Raw genomic sequence first — 13,027 nt, forward strand, 5'->3', positions numbered from 1 at the left:
TGCTGCAAAGCTCTGAAAGAAAGGTGGGGATGGAGCCCACCTCGAGCCATTCTGAGCCAAAGCAGACCTAAACAAATCTTACAATCCCTTCCAAAAAAGATTAAGTATGTTTGATTTGCTCATATTCTACCTCAGAAATCTCTGAGGATAATTTTTCTACTCTTACTGACAATGTTCTTGAGTAAGAAAAGATTTACATTTGAATTTGAAGTGTTAAGGTACTTTTCCTTACAAACTATGGGAACCTGCAACACAAAGTGTCAATCTGCTAGCCGAGGCAGATGCGGTGATTCTGCTTTCAGTTTTCTTTGACACGGCAAAGAAAAGGACTTTTTAAACACCACTTGAGAGCACACAAGTGATAAGAACAGTCAATCCAGAAGGAACATTCACAAGAAAAATAGACAAAACCAAGCTACCATGGGCAAATGATGAAGATTTAAGAAAAACTCCAGACTGCTGGCATTTGAGATAAATTAAAGTACAGCTTAAACAGCAAAGCAGAATTTCCTCTGCTTTATGATTAGGAACTTCAGCTACTTAGTTTTGTTCATTTGCTTTGGAGGAAATATTTCAAGGCCCAAGCTACATACCCTGTGCACTCTTGGTAATTGAAGTTAAAAGCAGAGCACAGCTGCAGGGGGATTTGCTAGGTACCACAGTCTTGGAGAGCTGACCACTACAAATACATGGAACTGAGCAGGTTCCAACACCTTAAATAGTTACACCCTTCACATAACAGCACCTAACTGTGCCAAAAGAAACACTCTGCAAGAGCAAGGACATGATGCCAGTTAAGAGTGAAAGGGGTGGCACCAGGAAATGAAATCAGCTGCATTAACTAACAACAGTGCCAGCATATCAGTCTCTAAGCATCTTTTGCATGCTGACTTCTCTCCCTCCATCCCAGCAGGATTACCCAGTGCAGTTTACACCATGGAGCAGACGTGCTGTTGAAAGGTGTATTTGTTAATGTCACCTCACCCTCCAATATTATAAACCAAGTTTATGCAATTTGGTGTGGATTGCTCAACTTTGGCCTCCCTTTCGAGCTGAGGGGAGGGAGAGAGGGGACAGAAAAGCTCTCTCAATGTCAGCACTTAATTTTCTCCTCTCAAGTCCTCACACCTGCACCTTTTAAACTTACAGGTTTTAAGGGAAAGTAATACTCAATGTCCTCAAAATTCTGTAAAACAAAACCCCATAACTTTCTATGCTTAGAGAGCTCCCATAAATCACACTATTAGAGCTGGACAATGAAACTGGTTCAAATGCTATTTCAGGGCACTGAAGATGCCTCATGAGGTACTTTATCATCTATCTCATCTTAAACAGAAGATCACTCTTAAACACAATTTATCACTCCAAAAAAAATAAAAAATACTATGAGAATATACACCTACACTGCTTATAAACCTCAGCCTGTACAAGCCCCTCTAACCAGCAGAAGGCTGCACTGTCTTACAGACAATGAATACATCTTTGAATTCGTGTGTCTATTTCTCAAAAATCACTAAGCTTGTTAAATTTATCTATTAAAGAGAGAAAAAAAAAATCAAACTTTTTGGTAATCAACAGACTACCCCCAAAAGACAGAGAGCATCTATTTAGTAAAATAATAGCTATCCCAGCTGGTTTTGGCACACCTAGCTGGGTACACCTATGCCAGCTGCTGCAGTCAGATGCAAATCAAGGACAGACTTTTCCCTGTTTTCCATCACAGCCAGAATTGCTATGCTTAGTCACTTATCATAACAGAAACACACGCTTAGGAATAATTACTAAAAAACTCCTTACTCTGTACTTTTCACCAGATTTCAGCGCGCAGATTAATCAAAGCATAAAACCTAATGGTAGGTTAAACCTCGGACGTAGCTGTTTTCAGAGGACACTGGCTATGTGCTGACACACCTGCTTTCTTGCCTCTTCTGTATTTCTTCTATTCATCTATCAAAGAAACAATCCTATTCTTGTCTTATGGAAACAGCCACTGGAGAGAAGTGAATCATATTTTAACAAGAAGCCTTTTGGCTCTCTTCTATTCAAAGGAGCTGTACATTCAGGATAACACTGAGGCAGTTTTCTTTTCTACCTAACTTCACATCGTCATTTTTGTGAAGAACACATTTAAGCAGGTGTCTTCAGTCCTATGGCTTTTTGATCCTAGGTAAATTGTTGGGTTTTTTAAAATGTCTACACTTTATGCATTAGTATTTTACATTACAAAAAAACCCCAGTCTTCAAAATAATGATTTCCTTTGAATTTCAGTCCACCACCTTAACTTGTGGTTTGTCTTCCACTGAACACAGAATGCAGCATTTCTTATTTTCGTTGTTTACAGAGGACATGCCATCTTAAACAGAGTTTACATTCTTCTGTGATAGCAGTTGCTTTCCAACAAGTGTATAAAATTATTTCCATTAACAACCTGTTTTTTCTGGTTTAAAAAAAATTCACATGAAATAAGTTGTAAAAATGTGAAATTTTGTTAAAACACTGATTATTCCTAGTAAAAGAAAAAAAACAAAAATCAAAAGAAAGTTCAACTAGAGATTATTAGCATTACAGTGGGTATTTCAGGCCAAACAGTAACACTTTGATAGCTAAACAAAAATATTTCTGATTATAAGAATTACACTTGGAGTTAAAAAATAAGTGCATGTACAATCTTTTTGAGAAATTGATGTTCTAGCTATCAATTTTTGAGGGAGAATTTTAAAGTTTATATCTGATATGGCTGGAGCTAACATATCTGGTTTAAAGGTACATTGTAAATAATAAGTTCAACATTTTACAGATAAATATGATATATTCCTAGATTTTGAATAATTTAAATACATCAAACATAGAGTTTCTTCCATGGTTACAAAATTTTAGATGATCACTTTCCTCACTTTACTGCCAAAAACCACAAACAAACAAACAAACACACCCCCCACCCCCCAACCACAAAAAAACCCCAAAAACCTTCAAACTTGAAATTTTGGCACATTTCAGTGCCTATGGGTTGGAAACCTAACAGCATCTTGGTCTACTCTATAACTTGCTTTTGCTACTGTTGAAAAACCACATTTGTGACCAGGTTATGACTTTTCCTCTCCCTGCCACAAGTCTAAAGTAAGAAAAGGGATCCAGTTCAGCTCTTCTAATGCAACCAGTCTGGCAAGTGGGAATTCTAATTTACTAAGAATTTTTTTACACAGTTCTGCAGAACCCTTTTTATAGCAAAGCAGAAGCCTACAGGGATGTTAAATCTTTCATCTATCAGGATTCAACCTCTGCATTATTCTTTCACCTCCATATTCCTGTATGATATCAATGAAGGACAAATAAAATAATTTGAAATATTCAAGTTATCAGATTAAGATGGGATTTATCAAAATATTAACAAACTGTAATATGCACTCAACTAAAAAAGAAATGAGAGATTTTACATTTTAGGTTTCTGGAAAGAGAAGGTGGGTTACATGTAGGGTATGTATGTACCTACACACCTGCTTATGTCTGTGTTTATTCACACTATCAATATGGACAGATTTCACAAAATCTTCTTTTTAATCTCACACTCATATATTACTGAAACATCAAATTAAAAAAAAAATAGAACCACCAAGCCAAGCTAATGAACTCATTACAGTTTCTGGAGTTTTCAGCCTTCAAGTTCCCTTTAAGTGCATGAAGAGAAGATAAAACTCAATAGCTGTGGTTGGGTTCTGATTTCAGTGGCTGCTGCATACATCACTGAAATTTAAAGGTTATTCCAGGTTCATACTAGAGCAAATAAGATCTGTCTCTACATTTTTAATGTCATCATGTATATTTTTTAAATCACATTGATAAATTTTATTATGGCCACCAGAAAAACCACTGAAAGCTGATTATTTCAAATCTCCATGTCCTTGCTTCCCTCCCTGCTCAAGTTAGTCAACCAACACAGCATTATCTTTCATGCTGCCTCTAAATTTATTCTCTTAAACACACCAATCAGCTTTCATGTAAAGCAGGGTGCAAGACTTTATGTAAACCAAATACCTTAATTTGAATAATTTACTGCTAGGAAAATTATATGTTCTATATCTAGAGTAACAAGCAAAGTATCAATAGAAAGCCACAACCAACCTATGAGTAGTAGAGAAAGAAGGGTCTTCTGGCTAAAGCTCTGAATAAAGAACAAGGACACTTGTGTTCTTGTTCTGCCAACAAAAAGTTATACTTTGGGCATCAGGCAAATTGCTTTCCAACCTTTAACCAGCTCTATAGCATTTTGTGATAATATTACATTGTGTAAAAAAAAAAAAAAGATTTTGTGAGTATAGTTAAATGATCCAACACCTGACTACTGATACGCAGTTCAGCTTTTCATTAAACATGTAGTTTTAACCTCTGCTAGGTTAAATGCTGAAGGTACATAACAAATGATGACAAGCTGTTCTGATTTAAAGGCAAGCACTTGTATTTCTAGTTCATTAAAGCAAAACAATTACTGTATTTTCTATATCATCAGAATTTCAGTGTCCAAGGCACCACAAAGCCTAAATAGGGCGGCAATTCAAAGCAATAACTGCCTTCCTGTGGCTGTTTCCTTTCTTGATTTAAGCACATTCATACCTAACTCAGGTGCCCAAGTAGGCAGATGGAAGTTGCACAGCAGTTCTCTTATCTGACATTTTCCTCTGATGTATAAAGGGCACGCAGATAGCTTGGTAATGAATGTTGGCTTTACCTACAGATCATGAAGCAGGCTGAACCTGTCCTGTAACATCCTTGAAGATCAAAATGATCTCTAAAACAGGCTGGGCTTCAAACTTACACAGTAAACAACCTGTTAACGTCCACATCCTTTGGGAGCAAAAGAAACCTTCACAAAAACACCACAATTCTGCCCAAAGGTTTCTCCTGCCTTCAGTCTTACCCAAGCAGCTCACAGGACTGCTCTCTCTCTTGAGTCCCTTTCGGGCTAAAGAATTCTTTGTTTCTCAGCAAACTCAAAGAGATCTAAGTGATTTTGCTGACTTTTGCCCAAACAAGCCTAAACAATCAGGTTTAAGGCAGAACAGCTCAGGAAGCCCACCGAGGCACAGGGCTTTTACCTAACACTTTGTTACTGGATTACAGCACACGTGCTCCCTTGGCTGGCCTGCATCTCCACTCTAGGGATGGGTACTACAGCAGCAGCTGCCTCTGAGGTAACCACAAAGCCTGCTATTTAATCCAGCTTCCACAGGCATTGCAAAATAACCCCTCTCAATGCACAGTTAGTATAAAAATACACCAATTTCCACAGAAAAAACTGAAATTAGTCTGATAGTGACACCTTTGTGAGCCTTTTGGGGGGTTTTAATGACGCACCAGTCTTATATATCTGGGGAATAAATAAACTGAACAAACACAGTAATAATTTTTCAAATGATTCTTTAAGACATTCTATATGTATTGTAAGTTGAAATGCGAACTTATAAAGTGCTTCTGAGATTCTAACCTCCAGGTTTAATTGCATGAATAAAAAAAATTGTTATCATTTGGCACCCAACTGTGAAAACAAAACCACCATTTTCTGTTTTGGAAAAACAAAACAGATTTTGCTTTCAGCTTGTTTTTCATGAAACATAATGTGGGAAGAAGCATCTTTAAACTGCTGCTTTTAAGTGTCACTTGGAGGCACGGCTACTTAGAAAATTAAACCCATAATACATTGTATTGCAAATGCAACTCCAGGTCTCTTGGGCATTAATCTCATGTTCTAAACACAATTTAATTTGGCTCTGCTGCCTGTCAGAAAATTGAGAAGAGAAAGCAAGACTTTTCCAGTACAGCACAGGCATCAGTCCTTCTAAGAACTTACTATTCCACTATACTCAAAATCACTGTGTGCAAATACCAGAATTACTCCTTTTCACTTTCTATTTTCCTTTCAAAAATTATGTGACAGCAAAAAAGCAGTGAGTGCAGAAAGTATTAAAACACACATCTAATCTACTTGATTTTAGAGATGTCAGCATATTTTTGTCTGATATTACAGACTTGCAATCTTCCATAGTGTTCAGATACCCCAATTTCTCTCTGCATTTCAAATGTTGACATTTTTGGGGCTTCTATTGCCATGGTATGAAGCAACCTGAAGACTCAGCCTGCACTGTGCCAGGCGCTGCACATCTCTGGAGGCAGACTGCCACAAACCCTTGCAAAACAAGAAAGGCAGAGGCACAAAATGAAAGGCAAAATATTTATTCTTCCACTTTTCCTCCCCACTTCCCTGCCCTCAAAGAAGCCATGGGAAGCAGGATCCGGTGAGCAGACACTGATGCTCTTTGGAGGTGAGAAGCTGGACCGTGGAGCTGGGAATGCCACTGCGGCACAGGCAACACCAGCTGCTCACCAGCAGCCTGAGCTGCACACAGAAACCTTGAAACCTCACCCTTTGAGATGATCTCTCTCAAATCCCAGCCTGAAATTGCAGAAAAGGGCAGACCCATCTCTAACAAAGGGCCAGAGGCTGAAATCAACTTCTCCAGTAAGATCAACCCAGGAATTCAATTGTAAATATGCCACTGTTGTGGTACCTTGGTTGGCCTGTGATAAATGGTGAAAAGGCAGGAGATGAGAGGGGCTCAGAGGCAAGGACAGCTGTCTGCCCAGGGACAGCACATTTCACAGATTCAAGAGATCTTAAAACCTGTTAAGCCCTGGGCTCGCAGCCACAAGCTCAGTGAGCACAATAAAGGGCAGCTCTGGAGGAGTCCAGGCAAAACAGACACCAAGAGAAACAGCTATTTCATGCTTTTCCAGGTCTGCCTTACAAAAATGACATTTCCCTGTAACTTGCCCTGTTAGCAAACCCCCATGGATGCTGCTACCAAGGGCTGATGGAAAATGAAGCATGAGGAAGGAAGCAGAGTCTGCATGTGCTGGTGCAGGATGCTCAGCCATAAGCAAGAGATCTACTGTTTGCTCCACAGGCCTGAACACTCACCACTCACCACTTAACCTCATGTTTTTCATCTGAAAAGTGTATAGCTGATAAAGCTGCCTCTGGACAGTAACCTTCTTATTTTTAATAGGGAGGAAGAAATAGAAGGAGCAGAAAATACAGAACAATAACCCTCAATAAGCAACAGATATTTTGCTTCAGTTAGAAATGATTATAGAACATTTATAAATCAAGGTCCTTCTCAAAAAAGTTAATCAGAGATATATTTCTGTATAAGCAAGACAGCACAGATATTAACATGAATTTAGAGAGTCAGGATTGCTTTTTGGGTGATCAAGGTGACACATAATGGAGAAATCTGATTTCCTGAATTGCCCCTTAGTCACAACCCTGAGAAGATATCCAGCTTGGCATCCCAAGGCTAAGCACTACCAATTGCACTGCTTCTTAAGATTATTATGTCTCTACACAGCATGAGATCCCTCCAAAATTCTGTTATTATGGGTAAGTGAAATTCTGCAATCTCGTACAAATCTATAAAATGCTCTTTTCATCATATCAGAACTACAATTTTATATTTGGAGATTAAATAAAAAACAACAAATCAAGCACCTAATATCCCAAATCTACCCCAACTCAGCAAATTCAGAGCTGTAAGTTGTCAAAGAAACAATTTTTTTCTTATTATTTGAAGACATCTCTGAATATATCCTAAGAGGAAAGCAACCAAAATCCTTCTACACCTTTAGAAATGTAATTTTTTGAATCAAAGGAACAAGGATTTGTAATAAAGTATCTAAAATTTAAGGTGTCATCAGGAAAATCCCCAACTATAACAGAATCCACAACACAAGTTGTTGATAGCTGCGATCCCCACACTTCCCTCCCTCTTCTCTTTCCTGCCAAGTTGCAGGGAAGTGTAGAGCACCAAGTGTTCCCTCTTTGTGTATACAAAATAAAAGTTCAGGATGTACCTCAGCCCACATTTCCCCAGCTAGAAACTAACCTGACTTGGACTCGTCTCCATCTGGAAGAAACACGTGACAGGACATTATGGGGGGAAAAACTGCACAGGGGACCCATCACAGAGCCAGCCCAGGTGCTGTTTCACTAACACCAGCTCTTCCCACATAATCTCATGGTGCTCCAAACACTGAGTGCTATAAAGGCAAACTGTGTAAATATGTTTTGGGCTTTTGCTGTTAAAAACACATGTGAAATCTTCCATGTCACATTAGAAGGACCAGCAAACAGTTTTTCAAAGGAAGAAAGTAATAAATGACTTATTTGCTCTGCTTAGTGGGATACCCTGTCACGTCTCCAGGACCTCCATTAGTGCTCCCAGTCCTCTTCTGGTTTTCCACTCATTACCTGCAGGCCTAAAATGCAAACAGCACTGTGCTCTAAAATGCTTGCTCTTGCCAAGTACAGAAGCAGAACTCCCAGTTTTTCTGGTGTTCATCACTTATAGCTTTGTCCAGAAGCAGAACTCCCAGTTTTTCTGGTATTCATCACTTATAGCTTTGTCTTATATGGAGATTTTAAGGGAGGTGGGAGTACAGATCAGAAAGTCAGCAAAAGATACATCTTTAGGAATGGCCAGCTCTGGGTAGGTGTGTACCCAGGGTAGGCTCATAACAAAGTCAGGGTTGAAGGGGGTTTGGAAATCATCCAGTACAAAGGAGAGTCCAGATCAGGTTATGTATGGCCCTGTCAAGCCAATTCTTACCTATTTACAGTGAAATACTACATTTTTATCTCATCCCCTTCAAATGAGTTAACAAGGGTAAGAAAACTCAAATACCAAACAGGTGTTGACTTTAATGGACACCTTTCATTTTTGACTGATTTTCATATATTAAGTTTTCTCTTCAAGGAATGATCACTTCTAATACAATTTCAAGACAGAAAGCAAATGTAATATTAAAAAGGGGCTCCAAAATCACCCAATATCCTCTAGAGTTTTGTAATAACATCCAGATAACAAACAATAAAAATGCAGTTCCAGAGACTTTACCAAAGCATCCTAGGGACCTTGTAGTCCAGTTGCCATCTGGTGTAAAACCCCAGCCACAATAGTTTTCCAGCTAGAGACAAAAACAAGCTGGTGAGCTGTTTTGTAATTATTGTGTGACAGTACTAGAATACCTTGTTTGTGTTGGACTTGGGTCTGTCTAAATCTTGCTGATATCAATCAGCTTCAATGAGTGCTGGATCAGATCCACACCTGAGAATTAAAGCAATTCAATTAAGGCTTTGTCAATCCCAAAGTTTGTTCAAGAAGCATCTTGCCATTAACAGAAGTGGACAGGTTGTTCTTTTAAACTTGTAAGGCTCTCTCTTGAGGACCACAGCAAACATTTTAGGTTCTTGATCTACAGCTAAGGTTAATCTGTTTTAACAATGTCCTAATCAGCTAAGATGTGCTGGATATTGATGAGAAAGAAAGCAGAACAGAGCCTTGATTAACTGAAGGGCAAATTAAGTTTTCAGCTGAATCCTGGGACACTGAAAAAAGAACAGGTGGAAGAAGGAGGAAAATTTTTCTCCTGAAGAATAAAGATCTGAAACTCTTACTCTCTGTGCAGAACAGATAACTACAGGAGAGGCATTTGGACGAAGAAGAATTACAATCAATCAAAACTGGAAGGCTCAAAGGGTGGTTCCATTAAGAAATTCAATATCAGATTAAGACCACAGGGAAGAAAGGTCCTCTGAATGTGAGTTTTATTAAAAGGGCCATTTTAAGAAAAAAAAAAGATGAGAAAGAAATGTGACTTCAAGTTGTGAAAGAAGGCTTCCTGCCTGCTCTGAACTCTGCACCTGATTGCTAAAATAGGTGTTATTTGCCCTTTCAGTAGCCACCCCTGTGCATTTTATCAAAGATTTTTCGTGGAAAACCAGGATCACCACCTACTTGTTAGGAAGAATTACAGCAGTATTGTTAGATATGCCTGGACCACCAGGCTCCAAAAGACACCAGCAGCTGCTGAGAGGACACTACATCTCTTGAGGCTGGAATTAACTATCCTGCATCTGATGTTGGGAAGCAAAAGTAACAGACTCTGTTACTCTGCTACCACAAAAGTAGCAGCCAAAATATGAAGTCAAGAACTTACCAGCCGATCATCAAAGAAACCATTCTCTAGAACATATGCAGACAGTTACATGTGTATGGGGAAATATTAAGAAGTAACATTTCTTGTAACATAAATTGCAACAAATCAAGGGAAACACATCACCAAAAGAATTATGAGGAAAAAAATTGCTGATTTACTATTTAAGTAATGTCACTCTAGATGGTTCTGAAATTTGCTGTTCTTGTTAGTCAACAATTCTCTCATAAAGTGTCGCTGAAACAAGCATAACACTGTGAAAAAAAACAGTATAAAAGGTGAGGAAGCAGAAAGAACTGAATAACAAGAGGTAAGATAGAAAAAAACTTGAACTGATTAATTTTTAACTGAACTGAAAGCAATTCAACACCAAACATTGGCAAAAGTAACATGGCCCATCAAAATTATTTTACATGACATAAAACAATAATAATTCAAAGAACATTGAAAAAAATTAAGAATCCTAATTTCTTCTGACTCTATTGAATCACAAAATACTTTGTGGATCTTTCGCTTCCTAATCTGTAAAGAGACTTTTGGTGCTATAAGCCATTAAAAAATTCTTTTTTTTTCTTAGAAAATTATTAAGACCAATGTACAATGTCTTTTGTACATCTCTTCAAATTGTGGTTTAGTAAGTAGAGCTTTCTGAATGTTGTTGCCCATAGTCTCTGTGGTGTCAAAATCCTCTTTGTTTTTTCAGCATACAAATTAATTTTGATTCATGAACAGTCCTTGAGCTGAGTAAAAATTTACTTCTACCAGTACCTGAAGCATACAGAAAACCTACCAAAAAAATGCAGCTGAATACACTGCCACTAGCATTCCTAGCTTATCTATTCATGCTGTAAAATTTCCATTTCAGCTCCTCAGTAACTCCCACTCCTTTCCTTTTAAAGGTAAGCTTTATCAGGGCTGAGTTTGCTTTTCAAAAATTTGACTAATTTTTTTGTATGCTGGTGTAAAGCTTACCAAGCATTTGTTACAAAAACACAGTCCTAAAGTCATAAACTCAGGATATTTATCTCACTGTATTTTTGTTACCCCCAACAGAACCATCTACAGCCATTCTCTGACTCTAAGAAAAATTAATAAAGCAGTTAACTCAGGTAAAATTGATTTCACCTAACTGTAATTACATTCAGTGTACATTTTTATGCCACTTTAGCATCACCTTTATGCTCAGATGAGGGAAAATGGCATTTCCAGGGAACTAACAAAGAATGGTCTTGCTCACAGTGAAACATGCCCTCTTGACCGTGAGCAGATGCTGTTTTAGACAGCTGACTCAGATGTACACCTGCCCAAGTGGTCAGATAAACTCCCATGATTACTGTACTCAAAATATTTGGGAAAAAAAATTCCAAACGGCCAACAATATTTTTAAGGAAGTTATCAGCAGAAGCTGACAGTCAGATATTCTGTGCATAAGCCTGCAGCCTTGGAGGGGAACATTTACAAACCCAAAGCTACCAGCAGTCCTCCCCAGAGAGCAGGGATACCCAGTAAAATCCATGCTGGCCACTGCTGCAGGACTACACGGGCAGATCTCCTCCCTTAGGTGGGACTTAAGTCACTTGAATGACTCTGGATACCCGAGGAAGTCCCAACACACAAAATAACTATATAGCATAATAGAGCCTCAAGGACTGTTCAGATATCCATCAAGATTTTCATGTGGTTGCAAAAAAAAGCATCCTTATTCTATTACACTGGTACAAATACTCATGATTTTGCAGTCACTGGTTTGCAAGACGAAATGCTGAATAAGCAGTTTCAGTATTTTACAATTTTTGCAGACTAAAAGTAAAGGTTTTCGAGTAAAAATGCTGACAATTAACTTGCTCTAAGCACTACCAACATTTTTAAAGTTAGAGAACCAGAGAAAAAAACAATATTTGCAAAATCATGTAATAGATCAGTGTTGAGAGCATTACTTTTTAAAGATATCATAAGTGATGGATTTCTTTCCCCAAAGATTGGAAGATGTTTCCCAGGCACTGCATACAGAGAGGACACTGCACAGGCATTTAATCTAGTCTCTGGTAATAAACCATTCAAAATGTTTAGAGGATGTAACAATGACACCAATGCATGAAACTTTATTTCATAGAGACATTGATATTGAGCAAACTACATATTAAGATTCCCTAGATATCTCAATGAAAAACCTACAGACTTTTAAAATGATATCACCATTACCATAAATCATCAAGATTAAAAAAAGCATGCAATGGTTTATATTACTTCTTCAAGTTAATTTAATAGCTTCAACTAATAATAACTAGGATTTGAAGTTTTCTTGTTAGCAACTTGCAAACTGATTCCTTAGCAAACTTTTTGACCCATAAAGAAGTAAATACATGTATATTAAAAAAAAAAAGCTGTTTATAGTTTTAAGACTACAACAATTGAAATTGTGAGCTGATTTTTCAAGTCCATTCCTGTGAGAAAGATATGTCTTTTTTTTTGTTAATCCTTTCTTCTACTTTGTACTCTCCAACACCAGGAAAAAAGAGAGGTAGAAAGATACAATAAATTCACAGAACGGTCAGAGAGTTTCTGTTTCAAGGGAAGAATCCAAAATTTTTCTCATCTGTTTTCAGACAAAATTTATCTAGGAATATTTTGTTGAGACTAGCCACAACATAGATAAGTATTTATCTATTTATTTCTAGCCACCATCCCCAGCAGCACAGCAATCCTCCCCATGCTCTCCCTTAAGCATTTTAAGCTGCTATTCTTTATCTTTTACAGAGCTGTTGGCTCTTTATGATTTCATCATGATCTTCTCTTGATGATCTAAACTCACTTTCTGATACCCATAATTTTTAAAGTTTCCTGGCATTTTTTCATGGAAGTCTTCAGTCAGAATCACTTAAGATGGGCTAATCTGCCACAGTAATGAAGAGCTGAGGGAACTTGCTTTGAGACACAGCCAAGAAACTTCTAGTTTCAAAGTTTAAACATGCCATCATTGAT

General features: G+C 37.8%; 1 protein-coding gene across 2 annotated transcripts in view; it reads right to left on the bottom strand.

The window, feature by feature from the left end:
* Positions 1–13,027, bottom strand: part of ALCAM (activated leukocyte cell adhesion molecule) — a 115,892-nt gene that overhangs the window by 55,431 nt on the left and 47,434 nt on the right. The gene's annotated exons all lie outside the window — the stretch shown is intronic.

This window comes from Fringilla coelebs, assembly GCF_963513975.1.
Source record: "Fringilla coelebs genome assembly, chromosome: 2".
Lineage (NCBI taxonomy): Eukaryota > Metazoa > Chordata > Aves > Passeriformes > Fringillidae > Fringilla > Fringilla coelebs.